At 35.9% G+C, this 15,287-nt stretch overlaps 1 protein-coding gene and 1 pseudogene across 3 annotated transcripts in view; one reads left to right on the top strand and one right to left on the bottom strand.

Annotated features, from left to right (window-relative positions):
• The window catches only part of Dmd (dystrophin), a 1,637,847-nt gene that overhangs the window by 699,175 nt on the left and 923,385 nt on the right, over positions 1-15,287 (top strand). The window lies entirely within an intron of this gene.
• LOC113830801 lies at positions 8,153-8,241 on the bottom strand (annotated as a pseudogene).

The following is a 15,287-nucleotide window of genomic DNA, read 5'->3' as shown; positions in this document are numbered from 1 at the left end:
AAGAAGAAGAAGAAGAAGAAGAAGAAGAAGAAGAAGAAGAAGAAGAAGAAGAAGAAGAAGAAGAAGAAGAAGAAGAAGAAGAAGAAGAAGAAGAAGATTACAAGATAAATGAAAAAGGGTACTCTTGGGGGGTGACAAACTGTGATAATAGAAATGCATTGGTTAAACCAGTGGAGTAGTCTGTCAGTAAATGAAGTAAAATTTGCCTTTGAATCCCTGTCTCTGTCATGTCTGTTAGTCTTCCTGTGGATCAGAAGTTTGTATTTGCTTGTTTTAACCCTTCACTCTTTGATCTTTTGGGGACCTACCACGCACATCCCAAATAAATACACGGAGCCTTTTTTTCTTAAGAATGCCCAGCTTTGGCTTGGTTTGTTTCTTTCCAGTCTTTCTTAAATTATCCCACTTTTGCCTCTGGACTTTTACCTTTCACTATTTTAATATATCTTTTCTTTACTTCTTACTCCATGCCTTGCTGTTGTAGCTGGTTGGCTGACCCCTTGAGTCTTCCTCTCCTTTTTTGCTCCTATATCTCTCCTTATCAGATTGCTCCTTATATTTAGTCTCTCTTCCTGTCAGCCTTGCCCATCCTTTCTCCTACCTGTCTATTGGCCATTCAGTTCTTACTAGACCCAGCAGGTGTTTTGGACAGACAAAGTAACACAGATTCACAGTCTAACAAATGCAACATAAAATAATGCTACACATCTTTGCATCACTAAGCAAATTTTCCACAGCATAAACAAGTAACACATCTTAAAATAATATCCCACAAGAGCTGTTTGTGGTATTTTCATTTTACTAGTTGTTTGTTCATTTATGTAGACAATGATGCTGGGAAGTTATTTTTCTCTATCCACTGATGTCCATTTACCTCCATCTGAAAAATGATCCAATTGTCAAAGTGTTATATTTGAATATCATATATTTTGATTTCTTAGAATCATAACAAAAAAGAATGGCATTGTGAAAGGAAAAACTACTAATTCAGAGTATTTTGGCCAGTGGTGTGTTGACATATTCATTGAAAGAAATGGTATATATAAATCATGGCCAGATGGTGGGTTGGAGAATTAGGCAACATCTAGCAAAAATAAAAACTTCTTAGTCATAATAAATCATTTAGTTTTTAGTTCAACTCAAAAGGCAGGTGATTAGCATATGACTTACAGATACAGATAAAAGATCAGTGATTATGTTATTAATATAGAATCAGTGCTATCTTGTATGCAATGACTATAGTGGAGAGATTTAGATAATGGAATTCAATTGTAGTCAACAAGATTGGTATAGGAAAGAAAGAAGTTAAACTGTCATATGTCTATTATTGAGGTAGCAAATATGTAAGTGATTGTTTAAAAACATAGCAAGAATTTTCATTTTATTATTCTAATTTTGAATTTTTTAAAAAAGTTTAGAGTAGATTTTAAATGGATTATTAAGTACAACTTTAAATTTTAGAGGATACATTAAGGATGGAGATGGATATTCATATTCAGTACCTTAGCACAAGAGTACCTGAGTTTGGTTCCCAGCATTAACTTGGCTGTTCACAACCATCTGTTAATTCAGTTCCAGGAAATTCAATGCCTTCTTCTGATCTCTAAGTAAACAGTACATGCATGTTGTAAACATATATACATGATATCAAGCATTTATGTACATAAAAGTTTTTTAAATAAAAATCTGTTTTAAAATGTAAGTTATTTGCTCATACTCAGATTATCTGTAGCATAGTATGGGACATTTATTTCTTCCATGGTTTATTATTTCAATTTCATATAATTATTAGGTAATTGAAAGATATTATTTAGCTGTGATGTTAGAATTTTTGTTATATTTCTCATACAACATAATTTTAAGGTCTTTATTAAAGTGTGTATACATTGTAGAGAAGCACATATAATAATACAGATTTATTTCCAAAAGCTAAGCATATTTTTAACTAGCCTTTCAATTAAAAATAGAACCTTAATTACATCCCAGAATGCCCCATTTCCTGTCAATGCTAACCCTATGGATAAGCACTATTATGATTTGTAACAATGTAGATTAGTTTGGTCAAATTTTGAGCTTTATATAAATAGGTATAATTATATATATATTTATATTTATATATGTAATATATAAGTATGATTAACAATATCATATATATATATATATATATGATCAGATGTTACTGACTTACTCTGCGTGTTACACTGATTTCTTCTCAACCTCTTTTACACACACTTAACTCTTGCTTCAATCAACATAAAATATATGGCTTCCACATTCTTCTGTTCTTCTGTAGTCATTCTTTCTGTGTGTCTCTTTCTACAAATATCCTAGAAAAATTCTTATCGTACAGTTTGAAGAACTCATACTAGAATTAGAGTATACTAAAAATTAGAATTTTCTTGGGAGCTTGTTAATAATTCTGGTACCTAAGTCCCTGCCATGGTTTATGAATCTGACAGTGAAGTAGATACCACTTTGCACTCTCATGTCTCTGCAATATATAATGTCTTCCTAGAAAACTCTCCACTGGTACTCTTATTAATGAAGTAATCAGGTTACTTTTATGTCTACAGATTAATATTACATAAAGTCATCTACAACATTTCTCACTAGAGGAAATCTTCTGTCCCTGTCTTCCTCTATTAATGTATTTATCTCTATCTGAATCACAGTGTAGTTACTTACAACCTGCCTGGCTTCCTGCCTATGTTATTATACCCTAGAGAGACATGACTTGGCATTCCTTTGTGTTCTCTACAGTGGTGACTATAACCATTTATAAATAGTGAGTTTTAAATAAGTATTCATTGCCTGGAATCCACAAGTCTAGGAGAATTTATTCCCCTAGGATTATTAAGAAATTTAATCTATAATCGCAAATGATGAGATACTATCATTGAGGTATATGGGTCTAACAGAGTGTTCTAAAAATTAAGAAGATAACCATCATTATCACAAGAAAGATCATGATAGTTAATTTTCAGAAAGTTGTAATGACTCCCAATACAGAAAGTGTTGCCAAAAAATAAATATTTGCATATTTTATTTACCTGCCAATGGCCTAATTAGATTTGATTTGCTCACAGAGAAGGTTGCAGTGAAAACAGGAAAATATGTACATGTTCATGTATTTAAATTGTGAGGATTTGTATTGCATTATTTCCTTTACAAGCTTAGCAAATTATTTCTGGATTTGATTGGTACCTTTAATTAGGAATCCTATATACAGATGAATTATTTTATAGTTAATGTTCAGTTTTATAGATAGTTCTCTCCTTGCTTTTTTTCTTTCAGAATGGCAAAGTGTATTTCAGTTTCTATTTCTGTTACTGTTTAAAAATACATGACAAAAGAATTTTAAAGGACAAAGTTTTTATTTTGGTTTATAGTTCTGATGGGATAGAGTGCATCATGTCAGGAAAAGCATGGTGGAAGGTAGAGAAAAAATTGAAGCCGAACACTAGCAGATCAGGTTACATCTGTACAAAATGTTTAGAGTGAACAGGAAGTGGAACTGGACAATGAAACCTCAAGGTTTGCCTAAACATTCACTTCATTTATCAAGATTCCACCTCCTAAATCTTCCCCAACCTTCTATACCATCAGCATCAGCATCAGCATCAGCTGTGAATCAAATGTTCAAACCCATGAGGTTAGGGAAAGGGTATTTTACATTCAAATTGCAACAAAATGTTTCATTACTAATAAATTATATTTATGTTTAGAGCTTGAAATAGTAAAAAGTAAAAAAGTATAATGTATTGGTATTAACTATTTTCTAAGTGCATTTCTAATATTGGTTCTATGAGATCTCCTACTCCTATTCACCCCTCTCTCTACATTGCTTTGTTCCTCTCCAGTCTACTCACAGTTCCCATTAAAGCAAAAAATATCCTCTTTCCTCGACTTCAGGATGACACAAAGATGCAAATATTCTAGAATCCAATTTTCCAACTATTTTCATATAGCTCTCTTCCCTTCTCTTAGTAACACTTCATTCCACCTTTCATAATTGACCTAGAAACCTAAATTTGATTACTCTATTCAGTCTTACTTCTTGGTATTGTGTTCTATCCTAACACAGGCTTCAGAAAACTTCTCTCTAAATGGCCACATTACAAACATGTAATGCTATGAATTCTCTATTTCAGTTACTCAGCTGTCTATTTTTGTAATATAAAAGCATAACTGTAAGTCTTTCCACCAAACGGCCCGAGCCCTGCCGCCATGTGACCGCTTTCCACCAGCCACCCAAGTTCTGCCTAAATTCTGCCCACTGCGTTAAGGCCCCCAAATAGTACACAGAGATTTATATTAGTTTCAAATTCTGCTTGGCCAATGACTAGGATTTCTTATCTGCTAGCTCAGTCTTAATTATCAGCCATAATCATAAGACTTATCTTATGGAGTACGTCTTCTGCTGGCGTCCTCTTCCCAGGCTCACATGGCAGCTCTAGAGAGGAGAGAAGCAGGAGGAAGAGCAAGAGAAAGGTACAACTTCCTGCTTATATATGAGTCTGCCTGCTATGTCACTTCCTGCCTGTATCACAAGATTTATTTTTACTACATTTCCCAGAATCCTCCTCGACTCCTAGTTCCACCTAACTGACTTGCCTATTGGCCAACAGTGATTTATTCAACAACCAATAAGATACACAGGACATTCCCCATCACATAACTAGTAAACAAATGCCTGATTCAACCTAGTTTTTTTCCAACCAAACTTTATTTATGGGCATAGAAATTTGAATCCCTTATCATTTTGATGTATCAGAAAATATTATTCATATACAACCTTTTAAGTTAAATAATTTAGTATTAGGCTTTATGCAAAATAGCAAACAGGAGTTGAATTATTCACTGTAGTTGTTGTTATCTTTTTCAAAACAGTTTTATTAATCTCTGTCTTTCATTACTTGTGTGGTATCTTAGTTAGGGTTTCTTTTGCTGTGGTGAAACACCATGACCCAAAAGAAAAAAAAAGAAACAGAAAAATACCCTTGGGGAGTAAAGGGTTAATTCATTTTCTAGCTTGTCTATCATCTAGGGAAGTCAGGACAGGAATCCTGGAAGCAGGAAATGTGCAGAGGTCATGGAGGAATGTTCCTTATAGTCTTGCTCCTCATGGCTTGCTCAGCCTGCTTTGTTATACTATCCTAAACCACATGTTCAGCACTGGTATCAGCCATAGTGAGGTAGACCCTCCAATATCAATCATCAATTAAAAAATGTCTTACACTCTTGCTCATAGCCAATCCTGTGGAGGCCTTTTCTTAGGTAGTATTCCCTTCCCCCCAAACAACCCCAGGATGTCAAGTTGACATATAAACAAAACAGCACTAGGGATAATTAGTGATCCACTGCCAGAGGCTCTATAGATTGTCCAGACCTCCAAACTGACCTCCTCATTCAGGGGGTCTGGAACAGTCTTCTTCTGTAGGTGTGGGGTCCATGAGCTCCCTCTTGTTCAGGTCAGCTGTTTCTGTGGTTTTCTCTAGCCTTGTCTTGACCCCTTTTCTCATCACTCCTCCCTCTCTGGAACTGGATTCCAGGAGTTCAGCTCAGTGTTTAGCTCTGGGTATCTGCTTCTGCTTCCAAAAATTACTAGATGAAGGCTCTACCCATTCCACACAGAGGGATAATCTCTGAGCCTACATACACAGGGGAGGGCCTAGGCCCTGCTCCAAATGATATGACAGACTTTGAAGATCCCCCATGGAAAGCCTCACCCTCCCTGGGGAGCAGAATAGGAATGGGATAGGGGTTTGGTGGGGGACAGGGGAGGATGGGAGGGAGAGGTAACTGGGATTGACAAGTAAAACAAGATTGTTTCTAATTTAAATTAAAAAAAAAAAAACAAGACAGCACAAGTGGTGAATGCACTCTTTTCACCATATCACAGTCTTTTTTAAAATTTTTTTATTTGAATTAGAAACAAGATTGTTTTACATGTCAATCCCAGTCCCCTCTCCCTCCCCTCCTCCCCTACTACCCCCCCAACTAAAATGCTACCTAGCACATATCCTTTATGTTCCCCTGGATGGTGAGGCCTTCCATAGGGTGTCATCAGAGTCTATTATATCCTTTGGGATAGGGCCTAGGTCCACCCCTGTGTGTCTTGGCTCAGGGAGTATTCCTCTATATGGAATGGGCTCCCAAACTCCATACCTATGCTAGGGATAAGTATTGATCTACTACAGGAGGTCCCATAGATCTCTCCCCTGGAGAAGGGGAAAGTCACAAGATCTCCTGAGCAAATTGGGAGCATGGGAGGAAGGGGGAGAGAGCTAGGAGAATAAGAAGTGGAGAAGAAGAGGGGTGAGGAGGACATGAGGGAGCAGAAAAGTTGAGTTGGGGGAAAAATAGAAGAAAAAATGGAGTCTCTCTTATTGCAGTTGTTTAACAAGCTAACCCCATTAGCTCAGCCATTCATCCATCTACCAAGGTTGGAGAAAGACCCTGAGAAACCAGGAGACAGGGATCTTACAGGGCAGAGTAAGGGGAGTGTCTAGGGGTACACAACAGTTTCAGGATTGGTGAGCTTCCAGGCTTGGAAGGCCAGCCCTGTGTTGATTGGTCAACTGGTTGTTATGGCCCATAGGGCATATGCACTTGTCCATAAAGCACACCCAGAGCTGTAAAGCACAATCCCGCTAACTAACTTCTGATTGTTTCCTTGCCACAAGGGGATCATCTGACCTTCTAGTGACCAGGACAGGCCCAGAAAAGTCAGTCGAGCACATGTTAGCCTGTCATGGCTGCCAAAACTGGGGCTGGTCCCTTCAGTTCTAGAACCACAAAATAAGCCAATTAAGTTCATTAATTCATTTTACATTTAGCCTTTGAAAGTCCATGTACATACACATACATATCAACATGTTTTTATCCACCTTTCAGGGAGGGTATTTAGGACATTTGTAATAAAGCTAGATTCTGTATTTCTTCCAGAACATATCTAGAAAAAACCATTAATTTCTTATTTTTATATTTATATGAGAGTTTTTCCTACAAGTAAGTATGTGCACTCTGTGCATTCTTGGCCCCAACAAGTCGAGAGAAAAGGGTGCCAGATCCACTGGAAGTGGAATTACAGAATGTCATATTTCATGTTGTGGGTACTGGGAACCAAACCCGGGCCCTCTGAAAGATAGCAATTTTCTCTTAACTGCTGAGCCATCTTCCCAGCCCCAAAATTGTATTGTTATTTGAAAACTTAATTGATCCTAAAGTAAGAGCACTCAAACAATTTTTTCCCTTGGCAAGTGTGGTGATGGTAGAGTTTTATATGTAATCCAAATACACAAGCCACAGTTTAAAGTACAGATGCACACCATACCTGCTTCTGCAAGCATTCAGAGGAGATTGTGAAATAATACTTTATCTATGCTTATATATATTAATAATATGAAAATATGCATGTGATTGTGAAATGTAATAACTTTCTAATTAATCAGAAAGCAACAGAAAAAGCTAGAGACTTCATAAGGTATCTTCAAACTCTGATTTACTGCTCACACACAGTAATTTGCCAAATGACACCCTAGTGAATTCAAAGAATTAATGTTCTTCCCTTACTAACTTTCACTGGGGGACTTAAAAACCAAGGCAATGTGCCAATTAAGGCAAAAAGGAATGTATTCAGTCAGGAATAGTGGGCAAAGGGGCTAAGAAGGGTTACTTTGACCACTAAGTTCAAGAAACATTATTCATCAACAATCTTTGCTAAAAAAATACTAAATGAAGTGATGAATGCATTTTTGCAAATGTGAATTTTTCAGAATGGCTGCATGATAATTTCTGCTAGTACCTTCAAAGTTAGTTGCAATTATTTATTATCTGGTTCTGGCTAAATTCCAAACCTTTATCATTCAAACAGAATATTCGGTAGCAGAGGTAAATGACAAAACACAACAATAGGATTATGTGCTAAAGGAAATGGTAAAGCCACAAGAAATTATTGTTCCATGCTACATAAGATTTTTAATAGATGACTTATCTTTAATTTATAGTATACAATTAATAGAGCAATGAATATAATGAGAAACTTTATCAAAAACCTGTTTTGATTATTTATTCATTTGTCACATTAGTTTTTATTATTACCCATGCCTTTAGAACCAACATCATTGATCCCATAATCCCTTTGTGCCCACTTGTTTCTTCTTGTATATATCAAAACTCATAATGAACAATGACTTCTGCGTTGTAAAAGAGGATTTATTTTTGCATCAGTCTAATGTACATTTATTCCCTGTTTTGATTTTGTATGTATTTCTAATCATTAAGAACAGCATCATAGTTTATTGTAAACTGATTCAAATATATTTGAAGCACTAACATAGAAAGCTAACTAAACATTTAACAGATACTTGTATCTGTATTTTTTAAACACTCAAGACAAATATTATCCAAGAAAGTTTAAAACAAAGGTGGGTCTTTCTAGGATTTGGAATCAAACAACTAAAACATAATCACTTCTAATTAGAAGTCATTATTTTTATTTCATCAGAAGCAAATTGACATTTGTTTTACGTATTATTTTTATTTAAATAACATTTTTCATTTATTTTGCACACTAGACAGTTTACCTCCCTCCTTTCCTTCCACCCCCTCCCTGTTCTTATATATCCCTTTCTATCCACAGCCCCTCCATGTCCATTCAGAAAGAGACAGGGCAAACTGTCCTTTTAATGAAGGTCCCTTTTATTTCCATGTAAGTAGAAACTGTGTGCAGTGGTTCATGGGCCACAGGGGTTTTATATGTTAAAAAAAGAGAACATTTGATAGAGAAGGTTCCTTCTGAAAGGAGGTTAGTTTACCCGGAAGCCTCAAAGTGCTAAATACCAGTGGGCATTGGTATGGTGATGTTCCTATGATCCTTTAAAAGTTGTTATAAACATAACTCTCCTGTCTAGGGTTTCTCAGTCCACTAGAAGATTTATCGACATTAACCCTTCATTCTACATCCTAAGAACTGATACTAAGAAGGGGTGAAGGTTATTCTCTCACTGGTTGATTTCTGGTGGAGGAGATAATAAAATGGGGGCTCTAGGCTCTGTCCACAGGGTCTAAAGTACTAAGGACGTAGGTCTATGTTATCTTAATATGTCAGGAAGCAAGTTTTAACTTGATTGTCTGCCATGTTTCATAAGATAGCCATCATTTGATCCTGAAGAAACCTTTAAAATCAGAAGGCTTTTTTTTTTTTTTTTTTTTTTTTTGGTTTTGCAAGACAGACGTTTTCTGTGTAGCTTTGGAACCTGTCTTGGAACTCACTCACTCTGCAGACCAGCCTGGCCTTGAACTCATAGGCATTTTTGAAAGAAAGGATGGAAACAGAAAACTTTACTCATTGGATTATTTTCTCAAATATTACACTTGCCTGTGAAAACATGTGATGCCACATAGCATATACAGTTTTATGCATTTGTTACAAATGCTAAATGTAAGCAATTTTAAATGATCAAATTAAAGGGTATGTTTTCAAGTAACTTTTGAACCTTGTTAACAAACTGAATTTGAATAGTAAGAAAAAAATGTCTTTAGACTAAAAGGTAAAGGAGTTTGAACCATTATATATCATGTTAACATATTGTGGTATTCAGTTGCTCAAGATACAGAAGAGTTTATAACAGTCAAACAGGTGGAAATATTTCAACTCATCTGAAACCATTTTTATTGCAAAAGTCAGATAAAGACACTTGTGCATATAATGTGCAAGCTTGTAGCAATATAATTTGTACAAATATCTCATGGTGTTCTTACATTATTCTGACACTGAAGTAATTTCAATAAATTCAAAAGAATAAAAGAATAAATTTCAGTGAAAGCATTAATGAAATTGAAATTACCATTTTTACTTGTTTTTTCATATTTATTATTGAAGATAAATTGAGGCCAAATAAGAAAATAACATTAGGTGCTATATATATTTTTACATACAGGATCATTGTAGGTCCTCATGGTTAAGTCTCCCTGTATCCTACTAGTAAGTCATGTTCTTATGAAGCATGATGCAAGTGGTATCTACCATTTAAATTTTGCTCATTTATTTGCTACAATAATACACTATGGAGTCCAGTGTAGTATTGATTAGAAGCATTGTGCGTGATTTAGAATTTTCACTTTTACAATGATTTTAGTGTACCTATTGGTCGTGAAATGCTTTTTATTTATTCAGAATCTCCTTACTTTGTAAATTCCTGGATTTTCTTTTTCTTTTTTTAAGGATTTATTTATTAATTATGCATAAAGTGTTCTGCCTGCATTTATGCCTGAATGGCAGAAGAGAGCACCAGATCTCATTACAGATGGTTGTGAGCCACCATGTAGTTGCTGGGAATTGAACTCAGGACGTTTGGTAGATCAGCCAGTTCTCTGAGCCATCCCTCCAGCCCATAAATTCCTGATGCAAATAAGGTTAAATAAATTGTTGATAGCACTTCAGAACCCTATGATCAACCTTTGGAGTTATATATTACTGTTGTGTGAGTCAGAAATCTGTTCCTATGACAAAATATCAAGAACAATGGAATTGGAGGTTTGTAAGGACTTTGGCTCTTTGATATCCTACCAAAATATAATGTGAAGAATACCAGTTCTTAAAAGTATCACACATATTAAAATTTGAATAAGAAGTCATGTCAGGGATCTTTGACTTCTTTGATCACAATGGGAATACTTTTTCTTTGATATAATCAGTTGATTCTTTCTTGACAAGGAAAGCATGACAATGCCGAAAATTGTAAATAGTGTTCCCTAACAAATCATTCAATTACACATAAATATTAAATAATGTCTTTTTTTGCATACGAAACAATTTATTTGAAATATAAATTCCCCAATTTCTGCCATAGGTTATTTATATACAACCAGAAATTTCCCTTTCCATATCCAGTTGGGACTTTCTAAAGCCTATGTTGTCATGTTTTTTTTGTTTGTTTTTTTTTTTGCCTTTTGCCTTTTGCCTTTTGAGCCAGGGCTTTACTATGTAGCTCTGGCTGACCTGGAATTCATGATATAGAGTATGCTGGTAGTTATTTACTGATATATTTCAGATATAAAATATTCCAAGATTAATTTTTATTGATAGAAATAATTCTATTACTACATTATGAGAAAAATTACCTATTGCATAGTGATACTTATTAGTACTCTGTGTGATTGTGCACTCAGGTATATAAGGTAATAATACTGATATGTTAAATAGACAAAATATTAAGCAGATCTTGATCACTACTACAGAAATTAAAATTTGATGCAGCTTGATTTTCTAGTTCTCTTTTTGTCTCTCTGTCTCTCTCTCTCTGTCTCTCTGTCTCTCTCTCTGTCTCTGTCTCTCTCTCTCTCTCTCTCACTGTGTGTGTGTGTGTGTGTGTGTGTGTGTGTGTGTGTGTGTTCATGCATTTGTATATGAATGTATGGTAAGTGAAAGAAACAAATAGACATTATATTACTAATAATTTCCAGATAGCAGATCAGGTGAGGGTAAGCATGTTAAGTCAGTGTAACATAATAGAATTAACTCATCAGCACGAAGTATAATTGTTAAAAGCCCAGTATAGACACAAACTATACAAATATTTTTCATCTACAGCTTATTTAATCCAAAGATAGTGAACCTGCAGTTTGGAGGTTAACTTTGCAAACAGATACATGAATACATATAATATTTTTTTTCTGTCAAGTAAATAAATATGATGTCAATTTAAGCATTATTTCATATATTCATCCATGAGGTATATTAAAGCAGAATGTTGTCTATTCATTTAACCAAATTATCATAGTATAGAAAAGTAACTTTCTTATTTTTATTAGAAAGAAAATTATTTTACATGTCAATCCCAGGTCCCTTTCTCACCCCTACTCCTCTTCCCCCCCCAACACCCTACCTATCCCATACCCTTTCTGCTCCCCAGGGCGGGTGAAGCCTTCCTTAGGGGGTCTTCAACGTCTGTCATATTCTTTTGGATAGGGCCTAGGCCAACCCCCTTGTGTCTAGGCTCAGGGAATATCCCTTCATATGGGATGGGCTCCCAAAGTCCACTCCTATGCTAGGGATAAGTGCTGATCCACTACAAGAGGCCCAATAGATTTCCAAAGTCTCCTCACCGACACCAATATTCAGGGGGTCTGGATCAGTCGCATGCTGGTTTCCCAGCTATCAGTCTGGAGACCAAGAGCTCTCCCTTGTTCAGGTCAGCTGTTTCTGTGGGTTTCACCAGCCTGGTATGGACCCCTTTGCTCATCATTCCTCCTTCTCTTCATCTGGATTTCAGTTCAGTTCAAGGTTTAGCTGTGGGTGTCTGCTTCTACTTCTACCAGCTGCTGGATGAAGGCTATAGGATGGCATATAAATTAATCATCAATCTCATTATCAGGAGAGGGCATTTAACGTAGCCTCTCCTCTGTTGCTTAGATTGTTAGGTAGTGTCCTCTTTGTAGCTCTCCAGACATTTCCCTAGTGCCTGATTTCTCTTTAAAACTATAATGTCTCCCTCTATTATATTATCTCTTATCTTGCTCTCTTCTGTTCTTCTCCCAACTCAACCTCCCTGTCCCATCATGTTTTCCTTACCACTTTTCTGCTCCCTTTCTCATTCTCCTAGTTTCCTCTCCCCTCACTCTATGCTCATAATTTGCTCAAGAGATCTTGTCCCTTTCCCCTTCTCCAGGCAATCATGTATGTCTCTCTTAGGGTCTTCTTGGTTTACCAGCCCATCTAGCAGAGTGGGCTGCATGCTGGAAATCCTTTATTCTATGTCTAAAATCCACATATGAGTGAGTACATACCATGCCTCTCTTTTTGTGACTGGGTTACCTCGCTCAGAATGGTTTCTTCTATATCCATCCATTTGCCAGCAAATTTCAAGATTCCATTGCTTTTTGTTTCCCCACTGAGTAGTACTCCATTGTGTAAATGTACCACATTTTATCTATCCATTCTTCAGTGGAGGGGTATCTAGGTTGTTTCCATGTTCTGGCTATTACAAATAGTATTGCTATGAACATCGTTGAACAGATGTCCTTGTTGTATGAATGTGCTTCTTTTGGGTATTTGCCCAAGAGTGGATCTTGTGGTAAACTGATTCCCATTTTCCCGAGGAATCACCATACAGATTTTCAAAGTGGCTATATGAGTTGGCACTCCCACCACAATTCTCAACTATATATGGAAAAACTCAGGATATGGAAAAGACACAGGATAGCCAAAACAACCCTATACAATAAAAGAACTTCTGGAGACATCAACATCCCTGATTTCAAGCTCTTTTATAGAGCTATAGTCCTGAAAACAGCTTGGTATTGGCAGAAAAATAGATAGGTAGGCCAATGGAATCCAGTTGAAAACCCTGATATTAACCCTCACACCTATGAACACCTGATTTTTGACAAAGAAGCTAAATATATGATGGAATAAAGAGAGCATCTTCAGCAAATTGTGCTGGCATAACTGGATACTGGCTTGTTGAAGACTGCAGATAGATCCATGTCTATTGCCATGCACAGAACTGAAGTCCAAATTGATCAAAAACCTCAACATAAACACAAGACACAGTGAACTTATTAGAAGAGAAAGTAGGAACTACCCTTGAATGAATTGGTACCAGAGACTGCTTCCTGATCATAACACCAATAGCACAGACACTGAGATAAACAATTAATAAGTGGAACCTCCTGAAACTGAGAAGCTTCTGTAAGGCAAAGAACACAGTCAGAAAGACAAAAACGGCAGCCCCCAGAATGTGAAATTATATTCACCAAACCCACATCTGACAGAGGGCTGATCTCCAAAATTTACAAAGAACTCAAGAAGCTAGTCTCCAAAATACCTAATAATCCAATTAAAAAGTGGGGTACATAACTAAATAGACAATTCTCAATAGAGGAATCTAAAATGGCTGAAAGACACATAAAAAAGTGTTCAATATCCTTAGATATCAGGGAAATGCAAATAAAAACTACTCTGAGATACCATCTTACACCTGTCACAATGCCTAAAATCAAAAACACCAATGACAGTTTATGCTGGAGAGGATGTGGAGAAAAGTGAAAAGTACACATGCAATTATTTCAAGTGTGTGTGTGTGTGTGTGTGTGTGTGTGTGTGTGTGTGTGTGTGTGTGTGTGTGTGTAATGGCATTCGCTTTATCCATCTTCTGAACTATAATTTTTAAAGGTAAAATATATTGTAACAACAATGGGTTTTCTGAAATGTACTTCAAGAAGCAAAAGCAATTATGTACATTCACACAGCACTGACAGTGGGAAACAAAACTTGGGATAGCAAAGAACTTACATTAGTCTTCTTGACATCTTTCTGCAGTGTGATTTATTATGTAGACAATCAGCTCAACTTCTCAAGTTTGATATCCTTGGAAACATTTGAAATTTAAATTTTAATGAAAATTCATTAATTCCAAGTCCAAAAGAAGTGATTCTAATTGCTTTTGAGAAACAGACTATGAAAGAATTCTTCAGCAATTTGTTCCATCATTTTTCCTGTTTATCACTGGTTGCCTTATAGGTACTTAATTGAAGGTCCTCTGATTATCAGCAAGGGTTGACGTCAGTGAACTCCATATGTTTTAAAGAATAGACCAGATGCTTAAGAATCAATAGACACATCAATAGTGTGCTAGTGTGAATGCAAAATTTTGATTATCTGCAAGAAGCAAATGAAAGCATAAGCATTCCCCCTTTTTACTTGAAGGAAATGAATACCTCAGCAGCATGTTAAGAATGAATGAAGTATAAGGTGTAAATAATTTGATTACAAAACTATTAGTAATATAATGTATATTCTATTTTCTTCTTAGCTGACCATGAATTCACATACACATGCATGAACTCACACACACACACACACACACACACACACACACACACACACACACACACACTCACACATACACAGAGGACAGAGTGAATGAGAGGTGGTTTGACACACAAGCATGTAAGTATCATAGACCATCTAGGAAAATATATTTTCATGATGATCTGGTACAAAAAAATTTCATTCACATGCTCAGGGGAAAATGTCTGGGAAAGTAGGACATTATGGCTCACAATTAAGCTATTCACTAGTGAATAGTTTAATGTTTGGAAGGGTCTAAATTGATGTATATGTTTTATTGCCAGAATTAATGATTCAATAATACAGAACTACTCAAAGATATTTAAAGTCTTCTGAAGAAGATGACATTCAAAGTTTCTGGTGAATGTGCATTTTCAAATTCTGAATAGCAGAGAAATAACAAGGTAGATAGGGAAAACAATGATTCCAT

This window comes from Cricetulus griseus, chromosome X (genome assembly GCF_003668045.3).
Source record: "Cricetulus griseus strain 17A/GY chromosome X, alternate assembly CriGri-PICRH-1.0, whole genome shotgun sequence".
Lineage (NCBI taxonomy): Eukaryota > Metazoa > Chordata > Mammalia > Rodentia > Cricetidae > Cricetulus > Cricetulus griseus.
This window is presented reverse-complemented; position numbering and strand designations above follow the sequence as displayed.